The 24,016-nt window shown below is 39.1% G+C and overlaps 1 long non-coding RNA gene across 1 annotated transcript in view; it reads right to left on the reverse strand.

Moving 5' to 3' along the window:
• Positions 1-202: 202 nt before the first annotated feature.
• Positions 203-24,016, reverse strand: part of LOC144586550 (uncharacterized) — a 167,650-nt gene continuing 143,836 nt past the window's right edge. Inside the window, exons 2-3 of the long non-coding RNA XR_013541429.1 lie at positions 9,693-23,320; positions 203-2,127 (exon numbers count right to left, since the gene is read on the reverse strand). This is a non-coding gene — a long non-coding RNA (uncharacterized LOC144586550). The remainder of the gene's footprint in view (positions 2,128-9,692; positions 23,321-24,016) is intronic.

The following is a 24,016-nucleotide window of genomic DNA, read 5'->3' on the forward strand; positions in this document are numbered from 1 at the left end:
CTTTCCAAGTAATTCGGCATGAAAACAATGGCCCTGTGGAATCTGTCTGGAGGTACAAGAGTTTTCAATTTTACTGTCCTCATGACTTTCTGCTCTGCAGGGCTCATTTTATTTTATTGCATTAGCTCTACCTTTGTGCATGTTGCTGTACTCCTGAAAGAAAATATGATATCCCCCCAACCTAATAATGTCCTCTTCACAATTTTTGCTAAAAGAAAATTTATATTTTATTTTACTGAAATTAAAGCAGCATTAAAATTAAGTCAGTACAGTATATTGTAGACTCTACATTTCCCTTTACACATATTAGCAACATCATAGTTACTATGACTTCTGCCAGTCTTTTACTGTAACCTCTTCATATTCACTGCCAAGATGACACAAAAATGACTTCGGTCTAGATGGGCAGGGTATAAATAAATAAATAAATAAATAAATAAATAAATAAATAAATAAATAAATAAATAAATAAATAAATAAATAAATAAATAAATAAATAAATAAATAAATAAATAAATAAATAAATAAATATGAAAGTGTTTACACTTTCCCAGAGCATGGGAATCAGCCTGGAGACAACAGTCACTGCAACATCGCTGATTTATTAAAGAAGATACAATATGTTTGTATTATTGATCAGTTCTACTCAACGGCTTAGGTATCTAGCTGTGGAGCTAAAGTTTGGGAGTTCAGTTCCCCACTGTGCCTCTTTGACAGGTGCTAGACTCAATGATCCATAGGGTCCCTTCCAGCTTTGCAGTTCTATGATGATGATGATGATGATGATGATGATGATGATGATGATGATATTGGTTCATGCATTTCATTTATATGCCACCCTCTGCCCATTTTCAGGAAAATAATGAGGAGACTATACCACATGCAAATAAATATCTTCTGCCACCCAGACATATGTTTCCAATACCCATGTGGGCATGACCACTGAAATAACAGGAACCTAGCTTCTTTCTAGAGGATCCTGTTAGCTAACAGCTGCTCTCTTAAGAGAAGATAAAAGACCAACTCAACAGTGGAAAGGTCCTTACTTTAATTTCTGTTTGCTTTAGTGAGGAAAATAACATAGTGAAACAAGGAGCATATTGACTGGAGCAACAACTGTCTCCGTCTTTTAATCAGTTTCCATCTCCCCAGTACAGTTTTACTGTTTCATGGTTGCTGTGCATGAGAAGAGAAACTGTAATGCAAATACACACAGAATGTGAAATCGGTGACAAGAACAAGAACAGCTATTATTGGCCATTGCAAAGAACTGCTGGTTCCCAGCCCCATGTAGCTAAAACAGGTGAAATGCTATGGTTCCTTTAATTGAAAAAAAGGGGGGGGTGGAATGGAAGAACAGGAAAAAAAATCAAACTCTAATAGGTTCATTGTGACACTTATGGCAGCACACTTGAACTATAGAAGAAAGACATTCTGTTTCCTGTAGTCTTAGAAGCAGTAGCCATTTTATTTATTTTATTTTATTTATATCCCACCCATCTAGACCAAAGTCTACTCTGGGCAGCTAACAGCAATACATAAAATAATAACAGTATAAAATAAAACAACAAAATTAATATAATTCAAGATGGCAAGAATAAATTAAGTAATGACAGGAGGGAAAGGCTGCCTAAAGAGCCAAGTCTTAAATGTGCTCTTTAAAACACTCTAAAAACATTTTAGTCTGTGCAAGATGTTGTGGCACCTTAAAGACTATTTTAATGTGAGATTTCGTGGAAAAGTCCTCTCCCTCAGACCTTACAGTGAAACTACATGGCAAACATTCATACATTTATATATATGGCCCCAAGATTTACAACTTGTTTCTACTAACCAACCACAATCTCTTTATCTTGGGGCCATGTTTGAATCTAAAAATGTCTGCCATTTAGTCACGCTCTTATATCTGAGGAACTAGACTTGATCCATGAAAGGTCACATTTAAAAATATAGCAGTTTGATTTAAGGTTTCACAATGTCGTCGTTGTCGTTGTCGTCGTCTTCTTCTTCTTCTTCTTCTTCTTCTTCTTCTTCTTCTTCTTCTTCTTCTTCTTCTTCTTCTTCTTCTTCTTCTTCTTCTTCTTCTTCTTCTTCTGTTTTGTTTCTTCCCTGATATGCTTCCATTTCCTGTTCAGCAACATAACAAGGTGACATCATTAAAAATAGTTCCCTGTGCTTTTCATAAGAACAGACTGTTGAGTTGCAGCTCTTCCCAAAAGTAAAGATGGCAGCTGCAATCACATAAAATTATCACCTACCTACTATGCAAGTGCAATTTTGTCTATAAATACTTCACCACTTCACACTTAACATGAATTAAAATTCAAAGTGCTTTGGAGTGAAAGACAATCTCTTTAAGAGAAGCATCTTCTGCAATTTTTTTTAGCTGGTGTATATTAATAGTTGCACAATGATAAATAAAGGTTCATGTTCATCCAAAATTATGTAAATCATTATTCGGTATTCTATTTCTATAAATATGTGTTTATGTCAGTTCTTATTACTTCTGGCTGGTTTTCTTCTTTTTTAAAAAGGTGTTTTGTTCTTTCCAGGAGTCTGCTGTTTCATTGTTATTTTATGATTTCATAAATCATTTCAAACTGTGGATATGTGGATTCAAGTGTTTTTTCTGTGAAAGCAAACAATGATTTATATTAAGAAAGAAAACACATACCAAAGAACGGTGACTGTTTATTAGAGACTATGAAGAATCCAATGGTAGGAATAGTGGGTACTCTTTCTTTTCCACACTAGCTACTCATGAACCCCAATAATCTGATCCACAAGAAAAGCACTGATTCTGTAGATCCCTTGCCATACTGAATTAGCTTGATGGTTGTATAAAATAAAATGAATTTCCATCAATCTGTATTTAATTCATATTTGTGCTAGTCTGGCCTTATTGTGTAAAGTCCATGGAAATTACCAAAGTATATAAACATGGGGACGTGGTGGTGCTGTGGGCTAAACCGCAGAAGCCTGTGCTGAAGGGTCAGAAGACCAGCAGTCATAAGATCAAATCCACGTGACGGAGTGAGCTCCCGTCGCTTGTCCCAGCTCCCGCCAACCTAGCGGTTCGAAAGCATGGAAATGCAAGTAGATCAATAGGGACCACCTCGGTGGGAAGGTAACAGCGTTCTGTGTCTAAGTCACACTTGCCATGTGACCACGGAAGATTGTCTTCGGAAAAAATGCTGGCTCTATGGCTTAGAAACAGGGATGAGCACTGCCCCCTAGAGTCGAACACGACTGGACAAAAATTGTCAAGGGGAACCTTTACCTTTACCTTATAAACATGAAGTGAGCTGAAAAAACAATCATGGTTAAGGGCATGAACTAGGCAAGTTGTTGGCCCAAACCTGAGTGTACTCGGGACACAGGCTCTATAGACCTGACCCATTAGGTTACTAATAAAATTAGCTGAGAACATGAAATTCATTGAGCACAGAGTATTATACTATACCCTAAGCATTATAAATATTGGTGTAACGTTCATAGGAAATGATTTATTTCCCCTTTGTTGTCTCCATTGCACTTTCTCAGACATTGTGTACAATGATGATGTACATCTCTCACGCATGTGTTCTCCACATCCAGTACAACAAAGTGGAACTTGATATCAGCTCATCTTTTGCACAATAATATCTGAGAAGCAGGAACAGTTTGCCCATCTCCTAACTACCAAACAGAAACATTCACTTCATTGGCCGGTATCCTGTTCAATATTTATATGCACACAGCTCCAACCCTGGAAGCTGCCTTGAGGTGTTCTTTAAGGCCATGAACTGTGCAAGTCCCTGGTGATCTGCTGAGGTGCTGGTCACACCACACATGATGAGGCACACATCCTGCTGCTCATCAGATCACACAGGCAGCTTACACATGTGACACTGTATACTAGTCCTAAGTATTGAGCAAGATGCTAGCTATCATAAAACTTAAATGGAATAAAGACTTTCCCCCACTAAATATAACCTACTTCACTAGTGTGAAGCCCCTGCACAGACTAGTTATTTATGATAAATTGATTATACTGTATTATCGGGCCATGACTACAGAGCCTTCTCCACTGTGGCACCCATCACGTGGAATGTTCTCTCTCTGGAGAGGTTCCTAATGTAGGATGTTTCCACAATACTTGAAGACCTATTAGTTTGCCCAGATAGTGATTTTAATTACATATTTGGTTGTTTGTTGTTTTATCACTGTTTTACTGTTTTATCATGCAGCTTTATTCTGATGATTGTTTGCTGTTTTTGCCATATCCTTGTTTTTAAATTGTAATACTGTAAACAACTTCGGGACCTTTTAAACAAATGAAAAATAGGATAGAAATTCCAAACAGAAAGACAAGTAGGGAGAAGGAGAGATCATAAAACAGGATGATAAGCTATAGCTGTTATTTTAGATATGGCACATATATGTACACACGCATCATAAAAAAAACTTCCTTCTATGCGATATAGCATGCTGGAAAATAGTACTGTAGTTCATTTAAGGCCATCCAAGGCAACTCTAAACCAAGCTGAATTTGTCCCCTTGTTTATACACAATCAGCACATGAATGAATGTGTGACATTTCGCTTAACAAATAAATGATTGAGCAAGCAACAAGTTCTCTGCCTTTGAGCTGAATTGTGGGTTCAGTTAGATATGTGTGATTAGATTCCATTGCCTTCAGCACCGTAGTCCATTAGTTGGAAAGAAGAGTAGGTTTCAGTGCTTCCGTCCATGCTAAGTACAATTATACCAAAGGCCCCACGAATACTGTCTCATATGATTATCCTTCCATCACCTAAATGTTGTTTTGTACCACTTGAGGGCGACTTGTGATCCAAGGGCATTTCTCTTTTTGTCGTCTGTGCTGCCACAAAATTATCATTTTTATTATATATATCCTACTACTGTAATGCAGCATTCAAACTATGTGCAATCCATGTACATTTCTTTGTAGGTATGCAAGAAGAGTCATTCTGGATCATTCAAAAGGACTAGCTTTTGGGTGAAGTTTCTCTCCCCCCCCCCCGCCCCCCAAAGACCATGAGCCACCTACATAAATAGTCATATAGTAATAAATTTGGAAGTGCATCTCATCAAGCTGACAGTCCCTTTAGAGGTTACAGAAGCCCCTGGCAGAACTATATGCTGGCAGCCATTATGGAGGAGACTGACTCTCTCTCTCTCTCTCTCTCTCTCTCTCTCTCTCTCTCTCTCTCTCTCTCTCTCTCTCTAATACAAAAGAAGAACATCAAATATTCTGGCCTGAAGTAGATTGAAGCTTGAGAAAAGCAATCTGCATATCTGCAAGTTATTACTTACAGAAGATGGCTGAGAAATACCCACGTCTACTTAGCAAACTTCCTATTTATTGTTTTGTATTTTTTGTTTGTATTGGGGCTTGACATCCAACACAATTTATATTAAAACACTGCAAAACTGACAATGTCCAGACCTTTATAAGACAAACATGAATGGTGGTCAGTCTGCACCAGGTCAATGTCAGCCACATCTGGAAAGCCTCTTTTGGAACAATTCACAGTCCTATTGTCCTGCCTTGAATAAATTGAAGTCATCTGGAAGCACAGTCACTTCCCTGCTGTGTTCTAATTCCAGATGAAAACAGCAACCTCAGCTCATATGTTGGGGGCAAGAGACTTCCCTATATATTCTTTAATAAGATACCAGTCCATAAGATAATCTGTTCCAGCATCTTGAGACTGTAATTATTGTTGTTATTTCGAATTATAATAATGCTTTGTCTTCCAGGTTGCACTTGGCTGCATCAAGTATGATGCAGTTTAGGAAACCTGTGGCTAGAAGCACATGCAATTATTCTTATCTATTTTCAAAAGACAATGAATCCTAGGAGCATGCAGTACCCTTTGGCTTTATTTTACAGATCCTTCATATATCTAAAGTTGAATCATTTTGTAGCCAGCTGGATGTGCTCATGAATTTTTATGTCTTAATCACCTTTGCTCATTCAAGTTACAAAGGAAAAATTCTTATTAATTTATCATCCATCTATCATCTAACTACTAACTTAGTTAACTGAGGTCAAGGATACTGTGAACTTGTGCCTGGATGCATGATGAGCCGGATAGTCTAGGAGGAGGAAGAACCTGGAAAGTGACCACTGAGAGAGGCAGGAAAAGGAAACACAACCTATTATGTAGATTTACACAAGAAGAGAAAACATATCTAGGCTATCTTCTTGTTCCCATTACCGCTACAGGCAGATCGCTTGCTTACCACCATTGATGCTCTTTTCCAAAAATAAATACATCCTTTTCTCCAGCCCAAATATTCCTCCAAATGCTGCTAACTCTTTATAAAGAAGAAGAAGAAAATGTGGAATGTGCCGCATTGCCCATTGCCCATTTCATGGTAATTTAGGGAATTAATTACTGTATATAGTTGTCATGTAACTATTTATACTGGATAAATACTGACAAGAAAGGAAGCTCTCCTTTCTAACAGCATATTTTATACATGTTGTTCACTAGCATTCTCCTGATCCTCTCAGGACAGTATCAAATCTAGATTGTTGATTTAAGCCTAATTTTACAAATTAACCATTACTCAATGTTGACATCCCCGAAATTGTGAATTCTACATTTATTTTTTAACCAGCTCTGGAATGTGTAACATCACCCTGGCCATCTATGCATGTCCATATAAAGCAGAGTTATAGAACACATTAGACTGCTGTCACAAAGTGCAAAGCTAATACAGTACACGGTAAATCCCCCTTGAGGAGTGGGGGGGGGGAGCCTCCACCGGCTGGCCCGCTGAGCAGAATTGTATTGGATGTTTTCTTCTCTTTGAGAAGCTGAGTCAGACATATGGTGTGTACAGGCATATTGTGATGATAAAACACAGCTGCTTTTTCATCAAACTTAGCAAGTCAAACTGGAGTGGACTGTGTTTCCTGCAGAAATGGGTTAAGCATATCAGAAGCTCATTTATCTTCCATCTGATCCTCTGCACAGCTGGGAACTGTATCTCTTACTACCATGGCAGTCTCACTTTTAAGTGTAACCCCTGTCACCTCGTGGATGACAACACACTCCTGCCTAGCAGACTTAATGGCAAAGCACCCTCTTAAACATCTTTGTATGCTGAGAACAAGAAGCTGTGCTACTCTTCTCTGGGCAGGATTCTTTTCTATAGGTTCGCTGTGGGATTTCTTCCTATTTGACATCATTTTCACCACTTATTTAAAAACAGCTGTTTTATGAATTCATTGTCTTCACTAGGCTACTGTATCATTCTCAGTAACAACAGGTTTAATAGCACCAGGTGGGCACAACATGGTGCTATTACACCAGATCCATTGCTTGCTGGTGGCAAGAGAGTTATTTTGAGATCTTCCTTGCAACTTTAACCTTATCATGGCACAGAAATATCAACATTTCACTGAAACATTACTACACTATCAGAATTGAGTCTGGGCAATCCTGGATGATTGGTTTAAGAGTGGACAGGTAAAACAACTGGAGCTCTGTATAGCCTATCCCTGACCTGACCCAACCCAAATCTGAGTTTTATCCCTGTTCGTGGGAGAAATTATTAATTTTTTCATAATTTATTAAAATGTTAAAAATAAATTTTAATTTTCTTTTTTTTTCATTTTTCATTTTCTTTTTTTTGAATTTTTTTCAAATTTCAAATTTTTCAATGTTTTCTATTTTTTACTTTTATATATATATATATATATATATATATATATATATAATAACAGATAATGTCAGAGACCTGGAGTGGAGCAGGTCAGAATGTCTCCTGCATGGTACAAGTTGGCCCCAATTTTTATGTCCTTTATGTACCTACAGAGCAAATTGAGGGGTTTTCCACATACTCCTTACGCAACTGCTGGGCTTTGGGGTTTTAATAAATATCTAATTAGTTCTCTTGCTTGCATAAGCACAATAGACATGTTTGCTGCATAAGGTACAAAATTACTATAGGTGAAAATGAGGGGAAAACAGATGCGCAGTGGCAAGGGAGTTGCGCTCCCAGCTGTGTTGTCATATTGCTCAATATTTGTTAGCATTTTTTAAATCACAAATTTTTAAAATTAAAAAAACATTCACATTGATCACTTTATATTTTACGTATAAAGGAATCTCAATTTCCTTCCCATAGCAAAAGGTTTTCCTTTCCTTCCCAATGAGATTTTTGACATATATTTATTTTCTAATAAAAACCCATACATTTATATTTCCTACATGTAAGGATAATGGTAATTTGTGATTTTTAATTTCAGTAGCTATATCACCCTTGTTGATGCTCACTGCTGAAAACCTCAAATTCACTCAGACTGTAAATCCAATTGCCGATCCCAACTCAAGTAGACTCCGGGTGCAATCAGACAGGGATTTTTTTTCCCTTTCATTTTAAATAGGATTGCTTGAGGTGTATTGTGGTTTCCTGCCAGAAACCACCCAATCCTTGCATGTGGATGGAAGGACTGCCCAAAATGGCATACCCTACCTATATCTCAGTGACCCAATTTAGCCTTATCCAGCCCAATCCAGTTTGGCCATCTAGTCACACCCTCCTTGGCTAAAATTAACTTACACCACACAAGGCTGGTGATTTTATCAGCCACAGCAATTTTTTTTGTAAATTAACAATTTCATAAATCTTCCCACTCCCCTCAAAGATCTGGAAGCTCCCTTGAGATCCCTTTTATCATGTGAAAGAACCATGGGATGAGGTTACTTTCTGATTGCAGAAAATCTCTGCTGCCAGTAAAATCATCCTGGTGGTGGCAATTTTCTGAAATCAAACATATCCACGTGTCCAGGGTTCGTCAATGGCTTGCCCGTGATGAAAAGGCTCTCAATGAGCCTTAGTACCTTCAAGTAGTAATCTAATGTTTTAATTCATGAAAAACTGCCAGGGCTGATGATGTCACCAGCCTTGCATGGCAAAAAAAATTCCGCTACTTGATTTCAGTAGCGATTGAATAAATTGCTCAGTGTTGAGTTAGCACTTACACAAAGTGTTGTTCATTCAAAGAATCTATTTTACTCTAGTTGAGGCCATCAGCTGGATTCAGGCCCTATTCACTGAAATCGAATCTTTCCTTGACATTTTTAAAATAAAAATTCATTTAAAATTATTCTCAAATAATTCACACTACAGTTTCGGCTCTTTTCGCACTGCCTTCATTTTCCAAAAATCTCCTCTCTCTAAGTTCAGGAGCAACTTGAAAGGTGACACAAAGGGCTGTAGAAGGGGGGGAAACTGGTGTAAATACTTGCCCTTCCTCTATTAATGTAAGACAGGGGAGCCTTGAGCCCTCCACATGCTTTCGGCCACAGAACCCATAATCCCTTCCCATTGGCCATTCTGGGTCTTCTGCAAGACTGCTGGATAGCTCAGTGACTGAGGCATCTGGTTGCGGAGCCAGAGTTGGGAGTTCAATTCCTCACTATGCCTCCTTGACAGGGGCTGGACTTGATGATCCATAGGGTCCCTTCCAGCCCTGCTGTCCCAAGATGATTATAATGATCCCGAAACAAGTTGAAGGCCTTTGGTTACCCACCCACTGCATTAGGATTCTGTGCTCTAGCCTTTAATGTTTTCGAAAAGCTAAACTATATTTCCAGATTTGACTATAGTGAAAAAATCCTGAAGAACAGTTTCTAGGAATATGGACCACCACTGAACAAGTAACCGACCTCAGGAAGATCTGTTTGTTAACCCAAAGTCTTGCCGCTGAAAGACGGGCAGTGGATCTCCTGCAACACAGAAGCGCAAAGTTAAAAATATTTATTTTCTTTCTCTCATACACCCACGTACCCTGCCAAAATGTTGAAAAATGCTGCTTTGAAACAAAGAATCCATTCAAATTAACTTCAGAAATATTGGGACACAACAACCGTTTTGATCTGGGAAGGTCACATGTAACACTATAAATATACAACATGTTTTGCCTCTTCAGTAAACCAACCAACCAACCAACCAAATGCACTGAACTGTGTGATGGAAAGGAAAAGAAAAGTATTCTCCCTATGCACAGTGTATAGTGGGGTGGCTTCCTAAGACACAAAGGTCCGCCAGGCAAACTTCACCAGACAGGACAAAACCTGATTACAATCTTGAGGTCTTATTTCCTCTCTGTTCTGTTTAACGTTGTCTCTGAGAGTGCAGTCTTTGCGTGCCTGTTGTCCCCAAGGAATATGACCCATCTGCCCCCATCACTAGCACTTCTATCTCTGACTAAGTAGATGAATAATCGGCAAACCAGTGCATGAAAAATAAGCCAGGTCTAGGGACCTGGAATGACATTGACTGCCATCTACGAACCAGAAAAATGTTTCCCCGTAGCACAGTTTCTGTTTTTGCCTTTATGAAATATTTCTTTGTACATGAGCCAGACAGGCACTCACTGTACTTTGAGAAATCTCAGTTCTTGCTTATTTCATGTGTGCTCCTGGATTCAGATGCTAAAAACAGCGGGAGGCACTAGACAGCATATAAGGCGAAAAAAGGGTTGGCTTGCTTGATTTTATTGTTTGTTTTTGGACTACACTGAATGCCAATGTAGTAAAGTTTCTATGACCTCTGAAGGACCAGCAGCCCTCCTCATAACCCACACTCCTTGGTCTAAACATAATTTGTGTGCACAGCAGGGAAATAAGCATATTTAAGATCCCTCTTCTACTTGCACATCATTCTTACTCATAATCTAAGCCAAACACTCTATGGTAAACAAAGAATCAAAAACCAAGGGAATCTAATAGTAATACGTATGCACACATTACACACACGAATGTGTTCTGCATCTCCCTTTCTCACCAATCCACATCATAGGCTCATACAAAGTCATATAAATATTTCTACATGTTACTGAGGGGGATATGGAGAGCTCAACACATTTGCCATGGCATCATATTGGTGGCATTTGTTTCATGGTTATCTTTGCACTGAGGATATCCAAAGTTCTTCTCTCTCATAAGAGAAATACTTTTGGATATCCTTAGTGCATTGCAAGAGTACTGCAGAGGCCAGTGTACGTCTCCACATGGAATTTTTATTGTAATAAAACCATACGTTTGGAAAGAAAAATATTTATTCCAGGGATATATGCATTGGGGTATTGTTAATGTTAGATGAACTCCACCCTTCATAGGAAATGTAAGTTGGAAGCCAAGAACTGTAGAAGTGTTGCTTTTTCTCCTCCAAGGAATTGCAATTGTCAGTTGGAATTCTTTGCCTGACTTTGCTTCTAAACAGGGAAAGGAACAAATAAATAAATAAATGGTTTTCCTCTTTGCAGAAAAGGTCAATCCGTGGCAGGCTTTTCTTATGTATATTCTGTCTGAAACATTAATTAAGTAAATCACACAACTAAGACACGGATGGTCAGAGGGAAGTGGAAAACACATATTCTTTCATATATTTTTTTAAAAAGGGAAAAAGTACTATTTTCCATTTAAACAGAAATTATTTTTTCAATTTAACCAGTGTGAATGGCAGCATGAAATTTTAGAAAACAAATTATAGCCTGGAAATTTAGTGCTAACTATTAATTATTTAGTATTCACAATTCAAGGGATGAAACACTTCAGCATGTCTTTCAGCTAAAAATATCCCATCAAATGTGAGCTGGCATTTTATGAAAGCACGCGAAGTTCTCTCAGAGACAAAATCAGAATCAGTGCTTTGTAAGATGGGGCTAGGAACCCATTATGGTCCCATTGACCATATTGCCCAGTGATGTCAAGGGGCAGCTCTCTACCCCCCTACATGTATTGCCCTTCCCTTCCCCCCCCCCCCCATGAAGCCATCTGTCCTCCTTTCTTTGCCAACACTCTTTCCAACTGCCTCTGTGTAGGCAGAAACATGGGACTCTGCATCACCCTCTGTAGGGAAAAAAAAAGACTGCAGGAAGCTACCTTAAACTGAGCCACACCACTCATTCATCTAACTCAAACAGAGGTGTCCACGCTTTCAGGAAAAACGGTTTCCTAGCCCTCCTGAGAGATCCCTGCAATTGCCTAGCAATCTCCCATTCAGGCACTAACTAGGCCTGACTCATTTAACTTCTGACATTAGACATTAGAGAATGCGTTCAGGGTGGTGTGGAGGACTCTGCTATTAGCTGCTTCTTGGAGGAACTCACCACTCACCATGACCACTTTGAGGGCTTGCATGCTATTTCAAGTAAACCAATGCATGGCATGTAAAGGGAATCCTAGTGGTGTTTCCTGTCACTGATAAGAGATAATGAATGGTTCCCTTTCTTATGACACTTACTCTTCCCATTGAAAGGGCAAGTAGTGCACAGGACTGTTCCATCTGCAAGATTCTGTGTGGGCCAGATGGGGGATCATTGTCAGTCAGATGATGATGACAGAGCAGAAGCTCCCTCCCTCTCATTTAAGGGCACACTACAATGGAAATCTCTCCACTCAATGAGGCTTCCTATCTTTTCAAGCAAGAAACATCAAGAGAGAGCTTCCTAGTCATATAATTGTACATATCCACGTATTGATTCATCCCTTGAATTGTGTGCACTAAGTAGTTACGGTAACAGTTATCACTACATTTCTAAGCTGATATTTGTTTTCTAAAACTTTACGCTGTCATTCACACTGGTTAAATTGATACAGATATCTTGAAGTTCTGGGAATAGTAAATTTTAAATTGGCTGGGATATTTGCCAATACTCTGACAAAGGTCTTGACTAGGAAGTTGAGGATTAAAGTAGCTAATCTGAGGTAAGTTATCCATACAAAATGCATTAAAAATTGTTATTTAAGAGTTCATTGTATTGATCAAAATTGCTGGTTTGAACCCCTTGGCTAATCTCCTATCAATCAAATTATGAATTTGATTGATAGGAGAATAATTTTACACTTATTCAAAAAAAAAGATTTTGCCTTCATTTTTATAATTTTGCTGATTCTGAAAACAGTAGCTTTTGCCCACTCCAAAGTACTATAAGCAAACCCCAGCCAACATGAAGAACATGTAAGAGCAATTGACTTGCAGGTCCTTGACTCTTGAAGCACATACTTAGCTCTTTTGCCATGAAAGCAATCAGATTTTACAGTGCTTCACTTTAGCTTGATTGTGCTCTTGTGGGAAACTTCTGCTTAAAGGTTGTAGCTGCATTCTCTTCCAGTGATGTGCATACACTCCTGGCAGGAAGTAGCAGCTGCCAGCAGGCGGGGTAGCCCCTTATTCTGCCTTTTTGCTTAGAGGTAGAGCGTAAAATCGAAGGGTTATTTCAGCCAATCCTGGTTACGATTAGGTAACTAGTATCCTATCTATCTCTCTCACAACATACTAAGTAAATCATGCTAAGTAAATAAAAAAAAGCTCTCAGGGCGTTGCCTGTAGGCTCCGCTGTCTCAGACATCCGTTGTTAACTTCTTTGTTCTTTCTCTAAGGAAATTAGCCTTCCTTTGTTCCATGATCACCCACATGCTCTGTGTTTTTTTTAATCCTACGCCCTAAAGAGATTAGACTTCCCTTTAGCAAGTAAATCATTGCAAATAAACAACAAAGAGCCTTATGACACCTTGACAGATTTATTGTAGCACACATCTTCAAGGATTCAAAGTTACTTCATTAGAAAGCTATGGCTGAATAAATCATTAAGTCTTAATAGCGGAACAAGACACTTGGTGGGTTTTGCTGCAACAGCCCAACAGAATTGAGCATCTGGAGGTTCAGAGCCCCAAAACATTGTTGTTTTGATAAAACCACCCAGAATTCTCAAAGTAGCATAGCTAAAGGCCATGCTGGATAGAGCATTCTGTGAGTTGTGATCCAAACACGTAGTTTTACAAAGCTCTGCAGAGGTTGTTATCATTAAAGAATAAGTCTGCAGAAGTTAGGTGACTATGTACATGTTTTGGCCAGATTAGTAGGAAATACGCCTTATCTCACATTTCTTTCTTTTATTTTATTTTTCTGCTTTGAGCTGTTCTTGAAAAAGCTACTAGGGGAAATGTTTTCAGATGGAAATGTTGATTGGATATGATTTATCCAAAGTTATGCATGCTGAGCTTCATTGAAGCTTTGGATCCAGCAGAATCAGCATTGCCACTAAATCACTCCTAGAAGGGAATATGTCATCAAGTCATTTCTGACTTATGGGGACCCCAGTAGGGTTTTTGAGGTATTTGAGCTATGTAGGGAATGGTTTACCACCGCTATCCCAAAGTGACTTTCCATGGGGGGGAAAATGAACTCAGGTCTTCTGAGCCCTAGCTGGACAAAATTGCCAACAATAATAATCCCTCACTTTGAACAGAGCAGGGCAAGCAATACCTTTGTACCTGTGAGAGACCCCAAGCAGAGACCAGACACTCCTTTTCTCCTGTTCTCAAGATCCTACTGACCATGCAGCATAAAAGGATGCCTGTCCTCTCAGCTGCATTGTGATTGGCTTTGGGGTGTGTGTCACTCAGGAAACCGTGTTTTGGTCATTGTGAGTTTTTTGGGCTCTTTGGCCATGTTCTGAAGATTGTTCTTCCTAGTGTGTTTTGTTTATGAATGGGGAGCTGTGAAGAACACACCCAGCTAATTTTGCTCCCTTTGGAACACACTGCCAATGTTTTTGCAGTGTAGCCTTGCTCAGTACAATTATTCTTCAGAGACCGATGCGTAATTTGGCACACCCAGGGGACACCTAAGCAGTGACGGTCACAGACAAGCACATCCACTGCCACAGACTGTTGAAAAACTTCAAAACTCAAAACAGTTCTATCCCTCTGATTAAACCTATCTATCTATCTGTTTCCTCTTTCTCTGACTAACCAGCCCTATCTCTATCAGTATCTCATCCCAATTTCTATCTTTTCCTATCTGCCTTCAGCCAAGCCTCATATATATTCATTGACTCCGCCCCTCCAGCTCTCTTATAGGCTCGTGCAAATGAACTCTTGTGCTTGAGTGGCAGGAGTGACAGGGCCAATCGCCACAAAACCAAATCTGAGTTGGGACACTAGTGGAGAGGGAACAGGTAAATTTTGAATGTCATGATAGGACAAAATATTATTAGTTATTTTATTTAGTTAATTTATCCTGTATTGAAACTCCAGTCTGAGGACTACAGTTCCCAGCATCCTGTGACCAATAAGGACATTGGAGAGTATGTGTATAGATCTACGAAGTTGATCAATATATGTCTACCATATAGGTATACTCAAATCTAGGTCCTGCTAAGTTCCCTTAAGTTCTTTAAGCATGCAGAGCACACAGGAACTAGTCAGAGGAAAAAAAAAAGAAAGATCTTGGTTCAGTGCCTTTTCTGTGCAATGGAGTTTTGCTGGAGCAGAAAATTGTGGTTTGACAGAGGTGGTTTTGTTCTTGTAGCAAAATCTTGCACTCAGTTTTTTCTCCCAAGATACAGCGCCCATTTTGCCTGTTCCCCCTCACATATAGCTGACCTGCTGCCCACCTGACTGGGCACCAAATTCCACTGGTTAGGCTTGCTCTTTAAAGCATCTTTTGGTGAAATCACTAGGATTAGAAATGCGTAATTTTAGCTTAAGCTTGTCTATAATTGGAAACAGGGCACTAAATGATATCAAACCCTTAAGAAAGGGTTTTTAAATGAAAGGATAAATGTTAAAAATCCATATATAAAATGAAGTCTCAAAGTACATGTGTAATATAAATACATATCTTTACCATCTCCCATGTTTAAGGAAAGAAGTGTTTTTTGTTTTGTTTTGTTTTTTTAATGCAGAAAAGATTTCAATACTGATAGCTATTGCCCTGGAATGCAGCTAAGCACTAAACCATTTCCATATGGTGAAGATATGTAGGTATATGCTTTAATTTCTGTAATAGGTTCCAGAAAACAGAGCACACAACACATCAGAATGGCAGACAAAAAGTGGCCATCGACTCTCCAAAGTATTTGAGACAAACTCTCTTGCCCTTGAATACATTCCAGCACAGTCACCACTATAGAGAAATATGAGGCCTGCTACTCTCCCATATTGATTTCATTATTAACTATTCCCCACATGTGAATTTTTGCTTAAATTGTATTTACTTTCAGCCTGCCTCCCCAGCTATGTTGCTAATGCTGGGAAACGTCCAGCATCTATACTACAGAGCAGACCAGTCAAGGTACTGCGAAAGTCAGATTCCGACTGGTACGTCTGCTTAAGGCTGCAGAGTTCCCACAGCCCTTGCCGGGCCAGAGAATCCATTCTTTTAAACACATCATATAAAATGAACAACGTCCAGAACTAACAATGTTAGAACTGTGCTAAAGAAATCTTGCTTAGAAAGTTACTTTTTTCAGTGTTATACCTTATGTAACTCTTTGTTGCGTGCACACACCCTAGGAACACATTAACATACCAGAAGCAAGCCACTGCAGAGTCTCTGTAGGAATTTTTCCAGGGCAGGGAAAGGCTACTCTTAGACCAGTGGTTCCCAGTCATGAACCCCCAGATGTTCTTGGAGTAAAACTCCCAGAAGCCATCACAATTAGCTCTGCTGGCCAAGATTTCTGGGAGTTTAGTCCTAGAACATCTGGGGATCCAAGTTTGGGAACAATTGTCTGAGAGAATGACTACACTGACAAATAATGTGGGAAACACTCCAGGATTGATTCACATTATTTTCTCTTGACTACATAACATACAGGTTTATGCAGATCAGTACGGAGTCCGCCCACCCCATATCTGTACTTTTTTCCTCTACCACTGGGGTTTCTACTTACACACACACACACACACACACACACACACACACACACACACACACACACACACACACACACACACACACACACCAGTGAATGCATATACATCAGTTCAGTTAGTGACTGCTTGAGCTGATGCACTAGGCAACCAGAAGCTAGCTGTTCCAACTTCCTGGTTCAAGATGGGGAGTGAAGAATCAAAGGGGCATTCATGTGTGTGTCAGTTTCCGACCACTGAGCACTCTTTGCTTCCAAATCCTTTATTTATTTATTTTTAAAGGACCTGGTGTTAGCACTAATGTGCTGGAGTAGTGGGAGACCACAAGAGAGACTGAGAGAGATGGAGGGGAGGAAAGATCAGCAGAGAGGAGGAAATTGGTTGCAAGCCATTGTTTGCAGATTGTTAAGATAGCTCCGCTGTAGCCATGTTTACTACAAATATGTACAGCTGCTGTAGAGCTGCCTTAACAAGGTGCTAACAAGTGGAGATTGGCAATTTCCTCCTCTTTCTTTTTGCTGACTCCTGTGTGATCACTAAAGTGAATTCATGCAGGGAAACCTGACTACTGGGTGCAAATTCACAATAGACCACTTTGCATTTTTCCTGCTGTGTAGTCACACCTTTACATTATTATTATTTTGCATCTTTTTAGTTCTGTTCCTGAACAAAGAAAATTAAGAAAATGCCCTCAGATTTGAATAAATAACCTCAAAACCCCAATAAAATTATATAAGCCCAAGAAAAATCAATGAACAAATATTATACATTCCTTGGAAAACAATAATCATGTTGGTTCGTTCCTTTTTCAACATAAATCAATGTCTTTTTGTCCTAATTACCTCCCAAGTAATGTCTTACAGGTAACACTGTAGCACATTGCTCCAAACTCGATGTGTGTGTGTGTGTGTGCAAGTGTGTACGCATAAAAAGTAAGTTAAGACTGCTCAATGACTATTCAAAAGCTTTTAAGGATAAACAAAGCTACTGCTGCAACAATGTACTACAGCTACTGTGCCCTTCTATCTTGAACCAAATGGGATTTAATGTAGTATAGACCTGTACAGAACTGTACAGGTCTATACTACAGATACAAAAATCTCACTGTGTTAACATTTGTGTTCACCGAAAGAAAAAGTCACCTTCTTGCTCTTTTTAAAAAAAAAAAAATCATATGAATCACCTCTGAACATCATCCAATACATGAACTATTTCATGATAATTAGAGTATGGTGTCCACTCATAACCGTTTCCTTTGATCATTTCACAAGAGGCATGATTCACTGTTCCTAAGGTTAAGAACATGATGGGCTAGCATGACTCTGCCTCTTTCAAGCCCTTTGCCAAATATAAGGTCTCTCTCTGGGGGCATAATAAATGTGTGCTTCCTTCTGGGAACACACTTTTGTAACTCCATGCACACTCTTTGATCTATCACTTCCACTTCTGCACATTCCAGCACCTGGCCTAAGCAGGGGTCTGAACTGGAAATTATAATCAAAGCAGCTGTATGTGATCAGCACTGAGAATAAGCAGCTGGTGGTCAGACATCCTCATATTTTACTTCTTTCCAGTTTGTACAGTTGAGAAAGCCAGATAAATCATCTGCACCAAGGGAGGGAGAGGGAATGAAGGTTAGGGACTGCAGATCATATTTTGCAAAATACGAGGGATATAAAAATAGAGAAATAGTTGTTATCCTGATGCATGGCCAGATGCTTCATAGACATATTAAGGGCACAGGGAAAACTTTCATCTTTGCCTTCACACACAATCAGATTGCTCAAACCTCAAGCTCTTTCCATACTGCGAATGTCAATAAATCCTATAAAAGCAAATTAAAATGAAGTCCCACCCCCTCAGTTTCATTCTCCACATTCCAAATGTAATGTGGGTACCTATTTCCAAGGTTGATAATAGAGATGGGCAAGAACCACTGGTTTGGCAGTTCATGCCCATCTCTAGATAACAATGAAGAAACTGAAGTTGTTAAAGATTTTGTATATCTTGGTTCAATCATCAAACCAAATGGAGGCTGCAACCAAGAAAACAGAAGACTGAGACTTTGAAGTGCACCAATGAAGGAATTAGAAAAAATCATCAAGTGTAAGGTTGTATCACTGGAAATCATCCACACTATCATATTTCCAGTCACCTTGTTTGCGTGTGAAAGCTGGACATTAAGAAAGCTGATTGGGGCGGGAGAGATTTGTTTGAAATGTGGTGTTGGAGGAGAGCTTTGTAGGTACCCTGGACTGCCAGAAAGATGAACAAGTGGGTCCTAGATCACGTCAAGCCTGAACTATCTCTGGAGGCAAAAATATTTATTTATTAGTTTTATTTATATGTTGCATTTCTCCCAACAAGGGACCCAAAGTGGCTCACAACATTAATATTAAAAAAGAGGTTGTACTACTTTGGGCACTGTCACACACACCCAGTTCCCCTGTTTGTTCTTCCACACAACCCAGGTTCACTTTCGGGTATGACATTTATTTCTCTACCCTTTTCTGCTGCCACCACAGGATTTATTCCTCACTCTATCAAATATGACTCTTAAATCACAGTTCTCCAATATAACAATGTTTATTTATGTGTTTATCAGTAAATCATGTAAAGTGAATCATGGATGGTCTTATTTTATTCATTCAATAAATTGTGCTTTGGTAACATTTATATTTGCTTAGGTAGAATCATTTTAATCAAGGTATTTATTCATTTCTTTTCACTTACAACTCTTTCCAATCATAACCATAAACCATACAAGATTTGTACTTTCCTTGACTTATTCTCTATCTCTCTGTTACCCTTCTCTAATACAAGACTGGTCCTAACTGCTTAAACTGCTTCTCTCTAACTGAAGTCCCTAACTCTAACTCATATCCCTAACTCATCCCTAACTGATCTTTAACTATCTTCCATTCTCCTTATATTTTTTAGCTCTGCCTCTTCTGTCCAACCATTGGCTGTTAAATCAGGGTTCTGTTGTGATGGACAGGAGTGGTTACTGATCTGTCCATCACAGGCACATTAAGAGAAGGCAGGATGTATATTAGAATAGCAAACAATAATGCTGGGAAATGTGGAAGACAGCAGGAAAAGGGGAAGACTAAATACAAGATGGACTGATTCCATAAGGGAAATCAGAGGCTTGAGTTTAGAAATGCTTAGCAGGACTGTTGAGGACAGGACATTCTGGAGATCACTCATTCATAGCATTGCCAGAAATCTGAGGTGAGTTGCATAGGAACCACATTCCCAAGATGAATAGGACCGTATTATGCCTGCATAACTATAAAGATACGGAGTCTCAAGGGAGAGAAGAGGAGGAGGAGGAGGTAATAGCAGCCATAATTCATTGTAGAGAATTAAACCCAGATTTTAAATTATTAACCCCTCAAAGTCTGGCCCCTCAATGGCAGGGTCTGTTGCTTTCAGTTTTCCCCATTTCTCTGACATTCAGTTTTTTAAAAGAAATCTCCACTTTTTTCCCATCTTGAATATGAATTTATTTGCAGTTTTGGCATATTGTTTTAACATGCAAGTTGAGATGGAATTCCCAGGAAAATGTCTATGAGAGCAAGTTACAGTAAAAGAAAAAGGACTAACAAGTTTTTTTAAGCAGAAGCTTTGGACCTGGTTGCAAACAAATGTTTAACCATTTTGTTGTTTTGTTAGACTACAAGTGTGTCTACATGTGGCAATTGGATCAGAGTGGGTCAGGCTAAATAGGGTTGCTGGGAGATCCAGTATGCCATTTAGTGTAATCATCAAATCTAGATGGCATACAGACCTCAAGCAACCATATTTGGTCTTCTGCAGCCTGCTGTCAACTTTCAAAAATCTTGAAATGGCTTAAGAAAAGAGCCACTTCAGAATACTGGCAGATGAAACACTTCTTAAGCTCTGTGGAGGGGCTGAGGAAGAATTTTTTTATGTGTGTTTTATAGCAGAAAACACGTATTGTATCACTTTAAAAACAGAATTAGGTGTTTATATTACAAATTAGGCATGTATATTAAGTAATAAGGGGAAATGTGGTGGCGCTGCAGGTTAAACTGCAGAAGCCTCTGTGCTGCAAGGTCAGAAGACCTGCAGTTGTAACATTGAATCCATAAGATGGAGTGAGCTCCCGTCACTTGTCCCAGCTCCTGCCAACCTAGCAGTTCAAAAGCATGCAAATGTGAGTAGATAAATAGGTACCACCTCAGTGGGAAGGTAACGGCATTCCGTGTCTAGTTGCACTGGCCACGTGACCACGGAAACTGTCTATGGACAAAACGCTGGCTCTATGGCTTGGAGACAGGGATAAGCACCGCCCCCTAGAGTCAGACACGACTGGACTAAATGTCAAGGGGACCTTTACCTTTACCTTATTAAGTAATGCACATACTAACATTTGTCATACACATACTTAATGCTGTGTTTAAAGTGATGCAGTGCACATTCACTCCTCTAATACATACACTTCGGGGGGGAAATTAATTCCTTGGTCCCTCGCTATCGTTCACACTTGTTAAAATCAGCCATAACTGATTTGTGTTTAGGTGAGAAGTGGTTAGCTGATGAAAAAAGGAGTGAACGTCTGGGATTTTCCCTTGCCTGGTGTCACTTTGTGAATGGTAATGAGCAGAAGAGAGTACCCTACAGACCATCCTGATTGATGTCATTGGTGTTGTGAATATTCAGGCAGCCCTTTGCTATGTAAAGTTTGGCATCCTTTTTGAAGGAAAGAGGTGAGCAAGTGTAAGACATATGAGAGAGAAACATACACAACCTCTCAAGTAAACTAAACTAAAATTGTCACCGGAAACCAAGGTCAAAATCCGCCGTGCTATGTGAAAGAAAGTGAAGAAAGAATCAGGCAAAACCAATTCATTTGAAATTGCCGCTAGCCTAAAAGTCAAAAACGGGGATGTTCAATCAAATCAAGCCTGAACTCTCACTAAAGCAAAAATGAGTCAGTTAAGTCTATCCTACCATGCACATACAATGAAAACAGAGAAGTGACCAGAAAAGACGATATTGCTGGGAAGGGGGAGGGGCAGCAGAAAGAAAGGAAGATCTCAATAAAGGAAGCCACAGCTGTTAGTTAGCAAGGCCTGAGCAGAACTTACTGGGAAATACGATATTGCTAGGTAAGAGGGGCAATAGGAAAAGAAAACAACATAACATGAGATGTTGGTTTGCATGATCTGAGCAGAGCTGTTAATGATAAGACATTATGGAGGTCATTAACTCATATAGCTGCCACACATCAGAAGTGACTTGATGACACATAACATCTTTGGAGTTTTTTTCTTTAATTACCAGACAATTTGTATATGGAAAAGACAGGTGGAATGGTTAAAACTATGACAGAATGTAGACACCAAAGCTCCACCAACATCAAGTAAGACCATCATGAACCACAAAGTAAAAAATCAGAAATTTCACAGCTTAAATGAATATATACTCTCTATTCTTTTTAAATATTGTTACAACCAAACACAGAATCCTTTTGCCAGCATGAATGCCTGTTTGACCAGGAAAGAGTTAAAATTCCTCCCCCTGAAAATCACCTAATTGGGTCCTGACTAATAGGTTTAAAAATTCAGATTACCAGAGACCTGGAGCTGATTTTTCCCATTTGAAAGCTTGCGTTAGGAACCTGGTCGCAGAATGTTTACTGAAAGCACTCAGAGCTGGGACAAGCACAACTGTTCTGTGCTTTTGTAATGCAGAAATACTTCAAATATGCCTTACAAAACTGTATGCTAATTCTGTGGAGTTACTTGCAAAATATCCCTTTCTGGAGGATGGTAATTTCATTATGTTCTTTAAAGCAAGTTTTTTTTAAAAAAAAAAACAGTCTTCAAAGGAAACTTTTTTGACTGTTACTGTGACCTTTCATTGGCCTCTAAACATGCCCCTTCCCAGCCTTGAAGCTCCAACAAAGTATCTAGTTCAGAATGCTCCTACTGGTAACCCTGGTCCATGTATGCTCAGTTTATAACAAAGTCACTGTTTTACCCTTTTCAAAGGCCTCTTATGAGGATCAATATTTCAGCCCCTGCAGCCTGGATTCCTTTCAGATTAAAAAAAATGAGTGTGGCCAATGATTCTCTTTCAAAATAAACAAGATTAGCATTTTCAATTTATTTGATCTAATTTAAACTTGGGGACATTTAAGGTTGCTTGTTCATGCAAAGGGACTTTTAAAAAAATCATAACTTGAAAACTCAAAAAATTCCCAAATCTGGCACAACATTTTGTTGCTGATCTAAAGTCCAGTTTCAAAGCTCCCCCCCTTTTTTTGGCTGCCTCCCTATGTAGAATTGCCTTGTAGAATGTTGATTTGCGCTGCTGCACAGTTGTATCACTGCATTACTGTAAAACTATAATAAAGGGCAAGATAGTGACACCCACCTTATTTCAGACACTAAATGGAATGGCAGAATCTTACTTCAGCGCTAGCACTAGGGCTGTGTCCTCCTCTGTACTCAAGAAGAGTAGGCTAGCTTTAAGGGATATGCTGCAGGATAGTGGCACACACAGCTCTGTCCTCACCCATCCTGCCACCACTCCTCACTCTTCAGAACTTTCTTCCTTAGGCAGCTGTCTCACTCTGTCTAATGACAGGACCAGCCCTGTAAAGAAAATTATTGTGAAATAAATAAGTACATAAAGGTAGCATTAGGAATATAACACCAGTAATAAAAGAAAAGAAAAACAGCATGTGCTAGAATAAGGCAGAGGCACAAATAGCTTTGCCCTACAATCAAGACATTCTACAGTTTGATTGCAACTGCCATTTTCTGCATTCAGACCCGTGACAACTGAAATGTTCCATCATTTATATACAAGCCTAATGACTGGGATGTTGGTAAAAGCTAACAGTAAATAAACACACTTCAGGATGCAGGGGGCTTTAAGGTATAAACATGTCAGTCTTCCTCAACTGCAGTCATAAGCTGCTGATATTTGTGGTCTTACTCTTTGACATAGACAGTAGTCAATAAAACCAATTGTTAATTTTGTCTCAACAATTCATTCTTCTCAGTCTAAGATCAGTAGGAGTAAGAAATAGATGCCTGACTTTTATTGGACAGTTAAACCTGATATTACAACTTTTTATGGTTCAGGGGTGAGATTTTTAAAACACAGTAAATCTGGCACTGGGAAGCTCATCTGTCAGATTCAGGAGTAAATCAGCATGGTGGTAATTCCTGCAATGGTGTATAAAATCCAGAAGTGCTGCTGTGTTCATATGGGTTTCATTCTCTAAGTAAGCAACAACTAGATCACAGGCCGGTCCATACACAACTCCTGTATGCAGGTCCCCT

This window comes from Pogona vitticeps, chromosome 1 (assembly GCF_051106095.1).
Source record: "Pogona vitticeps strain Pit_001003342236 chromosome 1, PviZW2.1, whole genome shotgun sequence".
Taxonomy (NCBI): Eukaryota; Metazoa; Chordata; class Lepidosauria; order Squamata; family Agamidae; genus Pogona; species Pogona vitticeps.